At 42.3% G+C, this 14,226-nt stretch overlaps 4 non-coding genes and 1 pseudogene across 4 annotated transcripts; all 5 read left to right on the top strand.

Moving 5' to 3' along the window:
• The first annotated feature begins 218 nt into the window (after positions 1-218).
• Positions 219-928, top strand: LOC138045958 (uncharacterized; annotated as a pseudogene).
• A 9,584-nt stretch (positions 929-10,512) lies between these two features.
• Trnak-uuu (transfer RNA lysine (anticodon UUU)) lies at positions 10,513-10,585 on the top strand. The gene has a single exon. It is a non-coding gene; the product is annotated as a tRNA-Lys (tRNA).
• Positions 10,586-10,798: 213 nt separating this feature from the next.
• Positions 10,799-10,871, top strand: Trnak-uuu (transfer RNA lysine (anticodon UUU)). Its single transcript has one exon. It is a non-coding gene; the product is annotated as a tRNA-Lys (tRNA).
• A 236-nt stretch (positions 10,872-11,107) lies between these two features.
• Positions 11,108-11,180, top strand: Trnak-uuu (transfer RNA lysine (anticodon UUU)). Its single transcript has one exon. It is a non-coding gene; the product is annotated as a tRNA-Lys (tRNA).
• A 648-nt stretch (positions 11,181-11,828) lies between these two features.
• Trnak-uuu (transfer RNA lysine (anticodon UUU)) lies at positions 11,829-11,901 on the top strand. The gene has a single exon. It is a non-coding gene; the product is annotated as a tRNA-Lys (tRNA).
• The last annotated feature ends 2,325 nt before the right edge of the window (positions 11,902-14,226 follow it).

The following is a 14,226-nucleotide window of genomic DNA, read 5'->3' as shown; positions in this document are numbered from 1 at the left end:
TAATCAACGGTTAGCGCTAACCAAGCTTTGAGCGACCGGCCCTTGGCTGGTTGCGGTGGCAAAAGTGGGCTCTGTCGATGATTGGTGTTTCGTTTATTCCGGGAGAACCTTTGCATACTGCATTGTTTATCTCCGAATTAGCTAAGCGTTCGTCTGAGAATAACACCGGTGCATCTTCTATAGAACCTGTCGTTTATGCTTTTAAGTGGGGCCACGCAATGGCTGGTATCGAGGCTTGCCCTGTTAGCCGTCTGTTGATAAGGTTTGCTTTATAAGACGCCAAAAGAAGGCTTGCGCGCCAAGTTCAGCTTAAGGAGCCTCTGTCGGTTAGCACTGTAAAGGCGATTGCTGCGGATTTTGCCTCTAGCTCTTCGCTTTCCGATCTCCATTTTTTGTTCGCTCTTTTAGTTGGTTTAGATGGCTTTTTTCGCATTGACGAGATTAGGGATACGGCACCTCATGAAGTCTCTATATTTAGTGATCATATGTCAGTTTACGTGCCTCAGCGCAAAAACGATGAGCATAGGGAAGGCCACACTGCTTTTCTCGCTAGATCTGGCAAGGTTACTTGTCCTGTGGGTGTAACCGAGCGGTTGGTTAAGCTTTTGCCGCAGTCTTCCTCTGCGTTCCCATTAGTTCGTAAAATTGTAAAACCAAGTCTAAGGAGCATTTTCATTCTAGTTTGGGCGTTTCTATTTCCACTTTAAGGGAGGAATTTAAGAAGCATATTAAGCCATTTGTTCAGGATGTTTCTAAGTACGACACGCACAGTATAAAGTCTGGTGCGGCGTCCAATCCGGCTTGTAGGAAAATAGCCGGTGATTTGTTAGATATTCATGCTGGTTGGAGCTGCGAATCCAGTAAGCTTAGGTGCATTAAGCATGGTCTTAGAGAGCGTTTAGTAGTATCTACGGTTCTTTCAATTTAGTTGTTTCTGATATTCGTTTATATCTATATCTATGCCTATTATTCAACACATTGTGACAATGTCCAAATATGGTCACAGCGCGCTCAATATTCGTCGTGCTTACTCAACAGATATCCTGCGATCTACATAATTTTGTGTCGCGGAGAAAAATGATAGTTTTTCCAGCCGTTTTGTTTTCAATAAACGTGGAAAATTGTGCTTTGTAATCAACGTGTTAAATAATAAGACAATTATCCTGCTCAATCTTGCGGAATATCTCCTGATTTTAGCCAACTCGGCTTACGTATCAGGCGATATTCCGGTTGATTTCGCAGGATAATTGTTAAATATAGCTCGCTAGTTTGAGCACTCTGGCATAGTTTAGATGTACTACATGTGTGGGACATTTGAGTGGCTTTCTTAGCTTAACCTCCATCCCAGACATCAGCACTGCACTTATGAGGCCCAGAAAGCCGAAACAGTACTGTAACAGCAGTTAGTTATATACTTATATATATATGATATTTCCAGTATTCGCTGGCGATTGTGTAATCAGAATTAGATTTTCGCTTCTGCTGACTTTGTAATTTTTGGGTAATTTATTTAGAGTCCGGGCGGGGGACGTGAGTTGTGTTCGGCCCGTCTCAGACTGCCTGTCCCCCTTTTCCCCCTACGGGGGTACCCTGGTAGCTTTAGTTTATTTACCCATGCTGTAGCTATGCTCCTTTTTTGAATATCATTAAAGTGGTTTATGGCGTTACTCTCAGGCCATATCCAATATTCTGAAGGATTTGTTGGCTATTTTTGTTTCTTGTTTTTCTATTAACTTTTGGTAAGTGCCGAAATTGTAGTCGCATGGTAGTAAGCAGCTATTGCGAGTTGCAGGCACTTTTACTGCAGATGTGTTAGTTGGAAATAGTGTTAAATGAGGTTGAATTTGTTATTATAGAGAGTGAGGGACAGGCCCTTCTGGGCCGGGAGACAGCTATTTCTCTAGGTGTGTTGAAGCTGGAACCTCAAATTAATTCACTACAGTTATCTATTTAAGGGGGAAACAGGGAACCCAATATTATAGACAAGTGTCCAGGATGTTAGGTAAGGGTACACCGTATTTAACGTCGGAAGTTCCTTTACTCTCTAGAGAGTATTCTCCCAGGAAGCCGACAGTGTGCACATCTTACCCCCCTCTTTCCATCAGTGCTCCGTTTTAAGGGTATTTAAAGCTACTTAGGCTACACTGAAAGGAAAGAAGTCGAAACAAGGATGTGAGATCCGGGGATCGAACTCGGGACCTCTTGCACCAAGGCCGCGCACTAACCAACTGTGCCACCCTTGCTCCTTGTGAAGGCATTGGAAAACTGAGGGATTTTCAGTTAAAGATTCCTATTAATGCTGAGATACAACCTGTAGCACAGCCAATAAGACGCGTTCCCTATCATCTCCGGGATAAATTAACTAAAAAATTGAAGGAACTTGTTGAACTTGACATTATTGAGAAAGTCAGTGGACCGAGTTCATGGGTTTAACCAGCAATAGTTGTTCCAAAGCCAACGGATGACATCCGCTTTTGTGTGGATATGGGGAAGGTCGACATGGCAGTGAAACGAGAACGGTATCCGATACCTACCATTGATGAAGTCTCAAAGATTCAAATCGAAGCAAGTTTTTCAATAAGCTAGATCTAATTAAGCTAAGGTTACCATCAGATTGAGTTGGCCCCAAAGTCGAGAGATGTCACCACATTTGGTACCCATGATGGCCTGAACCGATACAAACGGCTTATGTTCGGTATAAGCTGTGCGCCAGAGATGTATCAGAAAGTCATACGTAAAGTCCTACAAGACTGTGAGGGTGTTCGCAATATTCTTGATGGTGTGATAGCCCATACTGCCACGGAAGAGGAACATGATCAGAGATTTGAGAATGAAGTCAGAGCGCTAAGCAGCAAGGGTTTGACACGAAACCACGACAAGTGTCAATTTAAGATGTCGCATCTGGAGCTTATGGTTCATGTGCTGTCAGCACGTGGAATTGGTCCTGCAGATGTTAAAGTTAAAGCTGTTGTTGAGGCCCCGCCTGTGAGCCGAAGAATGCTTCCTAGGTCTTGTTAGTTTTACAGCGCACTTTATCCCCGACCTGTCAACAGTATCAGAACCCTTACGCCAACTTACAAAGAATGGGGAACCAATTGTGTGGGATCACGAACAGCAACAATCGTTCGATGAGTTAAAGACGCAACTTGCCAGTGCTGAGACACTTGGTTGTTTTGATAAGAATGCACAAACTAAATTAATTGCTGATGCAAGTCCCGTAGGATTAGGAGCTGTTTTGGTCGAACCGCAAGAAGAAGAGCTACGAGTTATTAACTCTGCAAGCCGCAGTTTGTCCGATACAGAACGCCGTTACTCACAAACTGAGAAAGAGGCGTTAGTCATTGTGTGGGCGTGTGAGAGATTTCATGCTTATTTATATGGAGCTGAATTTGAGCTGATGTCTGATCAGAAGCCCCTAGAAGGTATCTTCTCTCCCAAATCTAAGACTTGTGCAAGGATTGAGAGGTGGCTTCTAAGGATACAACCCTAAAAGTTCTCAGTCGAATACGATTCAGGTCCTGAGAACATTGCAGATTTCAAATTCAAAAGAGAAAAACCAGACAGATGAGTAAGTGACGTGGGTAGCCGAAGAGTCCATCCCCGTTGCTTTAACAACTCGTGAAATTGAGAGCGCCTCAGAGAATTATCCACAAATGCAAATTGTACGAGAATGTCTCCTAAGTGGGAGGTGGTATGACATTGAATTTAAAGAGTGCTTACCTATGCGAGATGAATTGTGTGCTATTGGAAAGCTTGTTCTTCGTGGAACTCGAATTGTAGTACCAAAAGAACTTTGGAGCCATGTACTAGACCACGAAGGTCATCCTGGTATCGTGGCAATGAAACAACGATTGAGAAGTAAAGTGTGGTGGCCGGGAATTGACAAGGACACAGAGACAATATGTAAGACTTGCCATGGCTGTCAGCTAGTCTCACAACCCATGACACGTACAGAGTTTTCTTCAGCCCGCTGGCAACATCTAGCCGCTGACCTGCTGGGCCCACTGCCTTCTAGCTATTACATTTTTGTTGTAGTTGACTACTACCTGTAGCAGATTCTTTGAGATGAAATTTTCCAAGTCAATAACCGTTGAGAAGATTGTGTCACTAATGTCCAAGGTTTTTGTCACTCGTGGCCTTCCTTGTTCCTTAAGAACAGACAATGGACCGCAGTTTATCAGTGATCACGTAAAAGTGTATCTTGACAAAAACGGTATTGAACATAGACAAACCACACCCTTATGAACACAGGCCAATGATGAAATTGAAAGGCAGAACCGCACTATTCTGAAACGCGTATGTATTGCTCAAGCAGAGGGCGGTGATTGGAGATCGCAGATGGATGATTTCTTGGTGATTTATCGCAGTACATCGCATTCAACAACAGGAGTTAGTCCTGTAGAATGGTTATTTGGCCGGAAGATTAGAACCAAGATACCACAGCTTCAGGAGTTTATCTGTGAAGATGAAGTCAAAGACCGCGACATTGAGAGAAAGCAGAAAGGGAAGATGTATGCGAATTGCAAAAGAAATTCATGCGAAAATGACATTAAAAAGGTGACAAAATGTTACTAGAGCAGGAGAGAGACAATAAGTTGTCAACACCATTCAAACAAGTACCTTTTACAGTTGTCCATAAAAATGGAAACAGTGTTCTAGTTGAGGCTGATTGTGTACAGTACCGACAAAATGTAACCCATGTCTAAAGGTATCTGGAGCGTGAGGATCTTAAACACAAGACTGAATCATCAGATGCCATTGGAGACAGAGATCTGGCAGCTAACCCGCAAAGTCAAGCGTTAAAAGTACCAGCAGACACGAGCAACAGACCATACGAGAAGGTTAACCCACCAGAGTGTAAACAGGCAGATCCTACTTTGGCGCAGACTGATTCTACTCCTTCCTTACGTCCTTTTAGAGTTAGGAAGTGCCATCTAGATATGACGATTATGTTCTGGGATGCTTTAGGCTTAACCCAGAATAGAGCATTTATGGAACTCTTATTTAACTGATTTTTGTTTCCGAGTTAGTCCTGATTATCTGTTCGGCTACAAAAGACGTTCGAAGACATTGTGATGCATTTAGGTGTTAAGATTTCGTTTTGTTACATTTTGTTTGAATCAACGTGTATTTCAAAGACATGAGTGGTTGTGTCGTATAAAATGAAGCAAAGGGGTTTTGGTGCTTTCGATTCGTTGCGGTTAGATCCGAAACAGTCAACACGTCCGATATGGGACTTAAAACCCGTGACCATCAGATAAAAAGTCTGATAATCTACCGAGTGAGCTAACCTGGCTCATATCTGCTCACCGGAAGAGACACAGGGTCCTACCGTGTATTTATGGGTTAGTTGGGGTAGAATAAATAAACTATCCGTGGTTCTAGCGTTTGGTCTGAACCCAAACTGTTCTGGATTTTAAATATTGTGTTGCTCAGTAAACTTATTTAATCGGTTTCTGTAATTGGCTGAGCATTTCTTGTCATCTTTCTTTTTGTATATTGGTCTTATGAAACCTATGTTCCAATCAGTTGGGAGTGGAGGGGGACAGGGGCGCCGGAGAATAGGGGTGGGAGGGCTACGGGAAGCGGGAGAGGAAAGGGCAGGATGCGGGAGTTCTAAGAGCTAGGGCGGGAAGCGGGGGAGAATGCAAAACGCTACTTGTTGTCATTTGTTAATGCATTACAATGCTTTAAAAAAAAACAAGAACCCAATGATATCTGACTTGCATCAGCGTCTTCTGAGCAATCAAGCAAACAAAAATCGCCCTTGGGCTGAAAAACAGATCACACCTAACGTCAAACTGAAACTTGTAAAAATATGAATACATACAAGTGCATCAAATAAGGAAGGTAATTCTCTGATGTTGAATGTAGCTAAAACGTTTTCTGATTAACAAACAAATGAGTATTTGAATATTTTGGTTCTTTGTGAATGGAGTTCTTTTTTCTCCAGGCCGTCATTTAAGACGACAATGAGCCCGGCGCGGCAAACAGTACCGTTGAAGCTTGTCAAAGGATATATGGGCACCACTATGGCAACGAAAAGATTGCCGGGCTTGGCTCTAAAGACGTTCACTACGAAAAGCCCGTCAACGACGATGCTATGGTTCATCGTTTTGCGGAAACATACCCCCGAATAATGCTTCTTGTGGATCCCATCTTTGATGAAACACAAAATTGAAGAATGTTCAACTGCAGTATTCTTTTATCATAGTTTTATAAATGAAAATTTGATCCGAAGTACATAACTTTCTACCTTTTTTGCGCAGTGTTGTTATATTTCAGTGCAAAAATACTGGAATTAAAACTTTGAAAAATGAGACATTAAAACACGCTGACTTTGCCTCAGAATGCCGGAAATCGCGTTTCCGAGGACTAAAAATTCCAAAATTTCCCCGTGGTCGCCAACAGGGGCGCCACCTTCGGCGGCACCTTTAATCGGACCCCATTTTTGTAAAAACCAGGATCTACCCCAGGAAACGCGAATTTATCAGAACACAAGACAATTCAGAACTGCAAGTTGAAACAATTAAGACCGTCCAATTTGTAGGGGACTGGAGCCAACCTTGTTCCCAGGCTCTCTTTGTCGACAAGGCAATGGAGACCCTGGGAACGAAGTTGGACGGGAGCAGGACTGAAAAGGGCGGGAGCCGGGAGATAAAGGTACGGAAAGTGGGAGAGCAAAGTACGGGAAGGTGCCGGTTGATTATTCTTTCTAGAGAAGGCATGAGATGATACCGTCCGTGTTTGATCATTTTATTTAGAAGAGTGTTTGTACCAGGTGTTTTTTTATTTTTGAGTTCAGAAATTTGATCATGAATTTCTTTCACGGTGATCGGCCATTTAAAATTTCATCCAACGGAGTCGTTTCGTCAAGATTGTTTGAGGGATTGACAACTGTGTGTGATTCTTGGGTTTTCTTCTGCGTCATATAAAGGGTATCCAATCTTCTGGTGGAATATAAGAACTTTCGTCAATCGTCTCACGTTTTCGAATTTTGTTTATTAGTTTCTAGAAATCTTCGCTTTGGTTGGAATTCAAGGTATTAATTTCATTTAAAAAAATATTCTTGAAAGGACAAGAACCGCGCGGGGATCCAACACACGGTTAAAGGCCGTGTTGAAATTGCCGCACATGAGAGTAGAAAAAGAGGATCAACAGAGTCAACACAGCGAACCAAAAACTCGTCGCGTGATCAGGGTTACGATTAGGAGCATAGACAGAAGCAACAAGAAAAACAGAAACACGAAAACCAAACTCAACCAAACGAAACGACCATCGAACTCACAAACAACAGACCGACAATTCAAAACCGAACGATACAAAACAACCACACCACGAAAATGGTTACTACCAAAAGATCCAGCACACAGAAAACTAAAACGTGAAAATCAAGATCATCAGCAGAGACGGCTTAGGTCTCCTCTAGACAAACTACCGAAGGAGAGAGATGGGACAACCACTGGAGAAAACCAAGACGCTTTTCCCCATCTCTCAAATCATTAATATTAACAGAAATAACAGAAAGTGCCACAATTAAACCAAATAGGAGAGAAAAACCCATGACGAAAAGAGAAGACAGAAGACCAAAAACTTTGTTGTGGCAGGACCACAACAAAGGACTCCAGCCCCACCCACCCCCCTCCCAGAAGCTCTCCCTCTCAGTGAAGGCTGTTTTAGGACGTTTTATTATCCCTCGCCTGGAAACTAAAATTGTGCAACAAGAGAGCAATGGAACGGTTAAGGACACGGTTGAAACATCGGAGGCTATGGTCACGGAGCATGCGGTTCGGGGATGTAAAAGACATATTTCGGGCTCTGATTCGGACGGAAAAACTCAGCATCGACGGGCAAGAATCTACCCTGTTCCAAATTTGGTGCTGGTAAGCAAAGAGATAAAAATGCTTCTACATCAGCTGCTAAAAAGGCCCCTACCGATAGGTTTCCATAATGTTTATTTTCCAACGAGGTCTCGTTCATGGAAAATTTGCATTTATTCTTTTTCTCCCTGATTCTATTAATGACCATTCTGGCTAGTATTAATTGCAATGGCCTTCGCTGTTCGGACAAACGAAAACTGGCTTTTTCTTTATTTAAGAGGAACAGATTTGACATTATTTTTCTGCAGGAAACACAGTGGACGGTTGACTTGGACATGCAAATAAAACGTGAGTGGAAGAGTGATGCTTTTTTTGCCCGTGGGACGAACTCTTCCCGAGGTGTAGCCATTCTGATTGCTTCGCGCCTGGATTACCATGAGAAGCAAATTCGGAGAGATAACGAAGGTTGTGTTTTGAAAATGCGGAAGTAACTTCTTTATTATTCAAGAAGGGTGACCGTACTCAGCTGAAAAACTGGAGACCCATCACTCTTCTACGACCAATTATAAGATTCTATCTAAAACGCTTGCAAATAGGCTACATGAGGTGTTGTCACTCATCATTCACTCAGACCAAACTACCTCCATTAGGGGGAGGACAATCAATGACAATGCTCGATTATTACACGATGTAATTGTGTATGCCAACATGAACTCTGTGCCACTTACTGTTGTAAGTGTTGACCAGATGAAGGCCTTCGACAGAGTATCGCATGATTTCCTGTTCGAGTGCCTTAAGCGCTTTGGCTTTGGCCCTTCAGTCCTTTATCCAGTGGATCCAAGTTCTATATAATTCTGTGTCAAGTTCCGTCAAGGTTAACGGCTGGCTAACTGCCTTTGTCCATTTGGAAAGAGGATTAAAGCAAGGCTGTCCATTATCTATGCCTCTATATGTTCTAACTGCTCAAATCCAGGAATCCATGATGTTAAACCTCCTGGGTCCGAAAACGAAGTTAAGCTATCCCAGTTCGCTGATGACACGACCCTCTTACTCTCGGATGAGCAGTCAACTGCTGAAACCTTTCGCGTTTTCGACCGGTATGAACTCGCCTCCGGGGCTAAAATCAATAAAAGTAAATGTAAGGGCTTGTGTAGCGGTGATTTTTCTAATCGAACTGATCAGCTGTATGATTTTGCCTGGTATAATGACTACATCCCGGAAGAAAATTCTTGGTCAATTCTTTGGCAATGTGGACTGCTCTCTTTTAAACTGGAATGCCAAGATTTCCAAAATCAATAACATCATAGCAGCCTGGCGTCAAAGAGATCTTAGTTATAAAGGCAAGGCCTTGATTATCAACAGTTTCTTAACATCAACTTTGTGGTATAATGTTACCTCGCTGTCTGTTCCATCTTGGGTTATCACGCAAATAGAGCAATCAGTGTACAGTTTTTTTGGGAGCAACCGGCATCCTCTCGTCAATCGGGACATACTGGCTCTCTCTCTGAAGGAAGGGAGTTTTAACATTCCACGCCTTGAAACTAAGGTCCAAGCCTTTAGGTTGAACACTTTAAGAAGGTTATTGTCGGGTGGGGACGCCCAATGGAAGAACTTTACGGCCTACTGTTTTCGTATCTCAGATATGAAACTTGGCAAGCTATCCCTAGTACTTCAGTACCCTCTCCAACGCATTGACCGTAACATTCCAGCTTTTCACAAGAAAATTTTGTCCACTTGGATTAAACATGAGCCATGATGAGCTACTATTTTTCAAGGACTGGATTGCAGCAGGGGTTATTAATTAAAGATAAGCATTATTTGTTACGAGGTAGTTCCTGGTTTTTTACCTGTCAGAGCTATTCAAGAGATCTTGGCTGGCCAGATAGGGAATGATGGTCGCACTTGAGACAGAACTTCCCGAGCGTTTAATAAGATCCTATCCGCGATCCAACAGCATTGGAGGAAACAGATATGCTCGGAGCTAAGAAGACCACCCCCCACTCTCTAACCCTGTTTTGCGATCCGCACTGCAGGCGCAGGTCAAGCTCTGACTGATATCTTATCTTGCAAGACGCGTCATTTTTATGGCCAATTACATGATAGGAAAAAGCCATTTGTTCCGGCAATAGATCGATGGAAAGCCTCTCTTCAACCTGAGCCAGTCTTCTCCTCCAAGCAGTGGAAGACCCTATACTCACCGTTAGGAAGCAATAAACAGGGGGACACCAATTGGAAGATTACTCATCGGGTGCTTCCTACAGCCCTCTCTCTAAATAGGATGGGAATATTAGACACGCCCAATTGTCATCGCTTGTCATTGCTTGAATGTAGAGCTGTGAATACCTTTTGGGGATATGTAGATCAGTTTATCCGGAAAATCTCAGAGAATAAGTTGGTGCTTTCTCCAGCTATTAAGATGTAAGGAAAGGTGCCTTCAAGGGGTGGTCCTGTCAGTGAAAGAGCTGTGTCTTTGATCAACTGGGATCTTACTGTTGCGAGGTGTGCCATATACAAGTCAGCAAGTCATCATAGGCTGGACAGTGATTGTGTGCCACCGGAAGCTATCTCCTCTGCAAGTAAAACATTCAAAAATGGTCTACGGAAAAACAGTAAATGATATAAGTAGTTGGACAAAATTCAAAACACAGCTAAAACGGTAGGATCCTGTGTCTCTTCTGGGAAGTAGATGTGAGCCCGGTTAGCTCAGTCGATAGAGCATCAGACTTTTAATCTGAGGGTCATGGGTTCAAGTCCCATATTGGGCGATTCTATTAAATCGTACATTTTTGTTTAGTTTTAATGCTGGTAACGCCAAGGAAGTTTCCATTTCTAACTAACCGCTATTCTTACCGTTTTCTTTAATGTTTTATTCGTTGAGGTAAAAATGGTTTATTGAAAGAAAGTCAATAATATATTTAGTTTGACAAAATTCAAAACACAGCTAAAACGGTAGGACCTCTTCTGGGAAGTAGGTATGAGCCCGGTTAGCTCAGTCGGTAGAGCATCAGACTTTTAATCTGAGGGTCATGGATTCAAGTCCCATATCGGGCGAATCTTTTTTAAAAATGATTAAACCGTTAACTTTCCACTTCTAACTAACAGCTATTCTTACTCTTTTCTCTCATGTTTTTGTTCGTTGAGGTAAAAATAGTTTATTGAACGAAAGTAAATAAAACAATTACAAGTTCAAGGATTGGTTACGTTTTTGCAAACGTATTTAGTTGGACAAAATTCAAAACACAGCTAAAACGGTAGGACCCTGTGTCTCCTACGGGAAGCAAATGTGAGCCCGGTTAGCTCAGTCGGTACAGCATCAAGCTTTTAATTTGAGGGTCATGGGTTCAAGTCCCATATCGGGCGAATTAATAAAATCATCGGCAATCTTTGTTTAGTTTTAATGCTGGTTACGCAGAAGAAATTGCCATTTCTAACTAACAGCTATTTTTACTGTATTCTTTCATGGTTTTCTTCGTTATGGTAAAAATGGTAAAATGAAGAAAAGGAAATAATATATTAAGCTGGACAAAATTGAAAACGAATGTGAAAATGTTATAAACACATGAGAAATGAAATGATGGTAGAACCAACTGGGATCTCGGAAAAAATCCGAGCCCCAGATGGGACTCGAACCCACGACCCTCCGTGATCTAGTCGGATGCTCCAACCACTGAGCTACTGGAGACTCTATGGCGAGCAAGGGTGAAATGTGGGTATTAACTCGAGCTGCATCATGCAGCTACAGAGTCAAATGACTGACAGCATAGCTCATAGCTGCATCGCGCAGTTATGGGGCTCCATACCCATCTGGGGCTCGGGTTTTTTCCGAGATCCCAGTTGTTTCTACAAAAATTCAAAACACAGCTAAAACGGTAGGAGCCTGTGTCTCTTCTGGGAAGAAGAGCTGGTTACGGGGAAGAAATGTCCATTTCTAACTAACAGCTATTAAAATAGCTAAAACACAGCTAAAGCGGTGCGATCCTGTGTCTGGCTCCTGGGAAGTGGATATGAGCCCGGTTAGCTCAGTCGGCAGAGCATCAGACTTTTAATCTGAGGGTCATGGGTTCAAGTCCCATATCGGGCGAATAAATAAAATCATCGGCAATCTTTGTTTAGTTTTAATGCTGGTTACCCAGAAGAAATTTCCATTTCTAATTTTAACTCTTTTCTTTCATGTTTTTCTTCGTTGTGGTAAAAATGGTCTACTGAAGAAAAGGAAATAATATATTAGGGTGGACAAAATTCAGAAGACAGCTAAAACGGTACGATCCTGTGTCTCTCCCAGGAAGTGAATATGAGCCCGGTTAGCTCAGTCGGTAGAGCATCAGACTTTTAACCTGAGGGTCATGGGTTTTTTAATGCTAGTTTCTAAGGACATTTTCGTTTAGTCTTTGTCAGTTTTTTTTAGCGAAGTGGTCGTCGAAAGGTCGTCAACTGAAAGAGTCCGGAAAGGTCTGAGCGTCACTTTTAAGTTGCCGTGCAAGATTAATGTTGGTTTTATCAACGGAGTTGATAATGTAAATTGGCCACCGTACAGAGATTCTAAAAGCTGACGTTTCGAGCGTTAGCCCTTCGTCAGAGCGAATCCCTCGCTCTGACGAAGGGCTAACGCTCGAAACGTCAGCTTTTAGAATCTCTGTACGGTGGCCAATTTACATTATCAACTCCGTTGATAAAACCAAATTTTTGTATACTACTTCCCCACCGACGCAGCACCACAGTTTCTTTAGAAACTACCCCTTCATTCAAGATTAATGTTGGTTTACTGAAGACTTCGATTGAAGAACATATTTCTTCTTCTATTACTGTTTTCCAATATCTGGGGAATAACGAGTATCTTGTAGAGATGGATTCCAAGGAAGGAGCTGATGTACTTATTGACGAAGGGATTGATTTTGAAGATGTTCATGTTGGTGCTCATCCCCCGCATGGTTGTTTTACTAATGTCAGCATTTTGGGGCTTCGTTCGTATGTTTTGGATGAGGTCGTCGTGGAGTCATTATCACAATACGGTGAGATTAAGAGTGATGTTATTAGATTAAAGTATAAGGCCCATCACGATCTTTCGGGAATTGAAAATGGTAATCGGTTGGTTAAGATGGTTATAACAGCGAAATCTATTCCGTACTCTCTTAAAACCAGTGGAGAGTGGTGCCGCATAATCCATAACAATCAGCAGCCTGTTTGTAATAAATGTATGCATACAAGGAAACGCTGCCCTCAGATTGAATGTCGAATTTGTAACCAAAAAAGCCATATGTCATAAGTTTGTAGTCAAAAGGATAAGGAACTATCTCACGAAGTTTCCACAGAAGATGCGTCTGCCTCAGTTAATGAGAAGGTGTCGGTTACTGAGGCTGATCCGAAAACTAATGATTTGAAGCTGTCTGTCACTGAGGCTGATCCCAAAATAAGTAAGAACGACTAGAGATGATAATAGTGAAATGAAAATGGATATACAAGAGGAACATGGTCGAAAACAGTCATGTCCAACGGAATCGGACTCTGACACCAAGCCGTCGCTCAAAATATCATCCTGTTCCAAACATTGAAATTGCGAAAAATAGGGACAAAAGAAATGCTAAAAAACAATCGGCTTCTTAACAGCGCACCCAATGCAGGTTTTCCATTTTGGTTCTGATGGCAACTTAAGTCAGTTTAAATGCAAGGGAGTCCTCTGATAGATCGCAGACTGCTTTCAACATATTTCGAAGAGCTCGTTTCGACATAATTTGTTTACAAGAGACCAACTGGACTGCTGAGCTTGAAATGGAAATTAGGCGTGATTGGGACGGTGAGGTCTTTGTTAGCCATGGAACCAATTTATCTCGAGGTGTTGTGGTTTTGATTAGTTAGCGCATGGAGTACAATGTGAGGCAAACTCAGAGTGATAATGATGGTCGTATTTTGAATATTTTGCTGGATATAGATGATGAAACGATTAATATTGTAATTGCTTATAAGCCTTCGACCGATCTCCAGAGGCGAATTTTCTTTACGGATTTGGAGGGTTTCTTATCGAGTGTTTATGCTAATATAGTTGGCGGAGATTTTAACTGTGTTGTGGATATACGTTTGAACAAGCAAGGGGGAGATTTAGATTCTCGTCAATTTGCCACGGGTGTTTTGAAAACGATATATGCTAGGCAAGACTAAGGGACATGTGGAGGGAGAGACATAGATGTGGGCGAGATTATACATGGACAGGGAAGGTTGGTTCTGGCGACTCATTTGTTCGGACACGCATCGATTTTTTCCTGGTTAGTAAGGTCCTTGATCAGTTTGTTACTTCTGTGGAAATTAGGCCCTACGGGCATTCAGATCATGATTCTATAGTGCTAGTTTTGGATTTCGATAGGGTACAGCGTGGTCCTAGATATTGGCACTTTAATGATGAGCTCTTGAAGGA

Source organism: Montipora capricornis, chromosome 4 (genome assembly GCF_036669925.1).
Source record: "Montipora capricornis isolate CH-2021 chromosome 4, ASM3666992v2, whole genome shotgun sequence".
Taxonomy (NCBI): Eukaryota; Metazoa; Cnidaria; class Anthozoa; order Scleractinia; family Acroporidae; genus Montipora; species Montipora capricornis.
The sequence above is the reverse complement of the archived record's forward strand: the minus strand, read 5'-3'. Positions and strand labels throughout refer to the sequence as shown.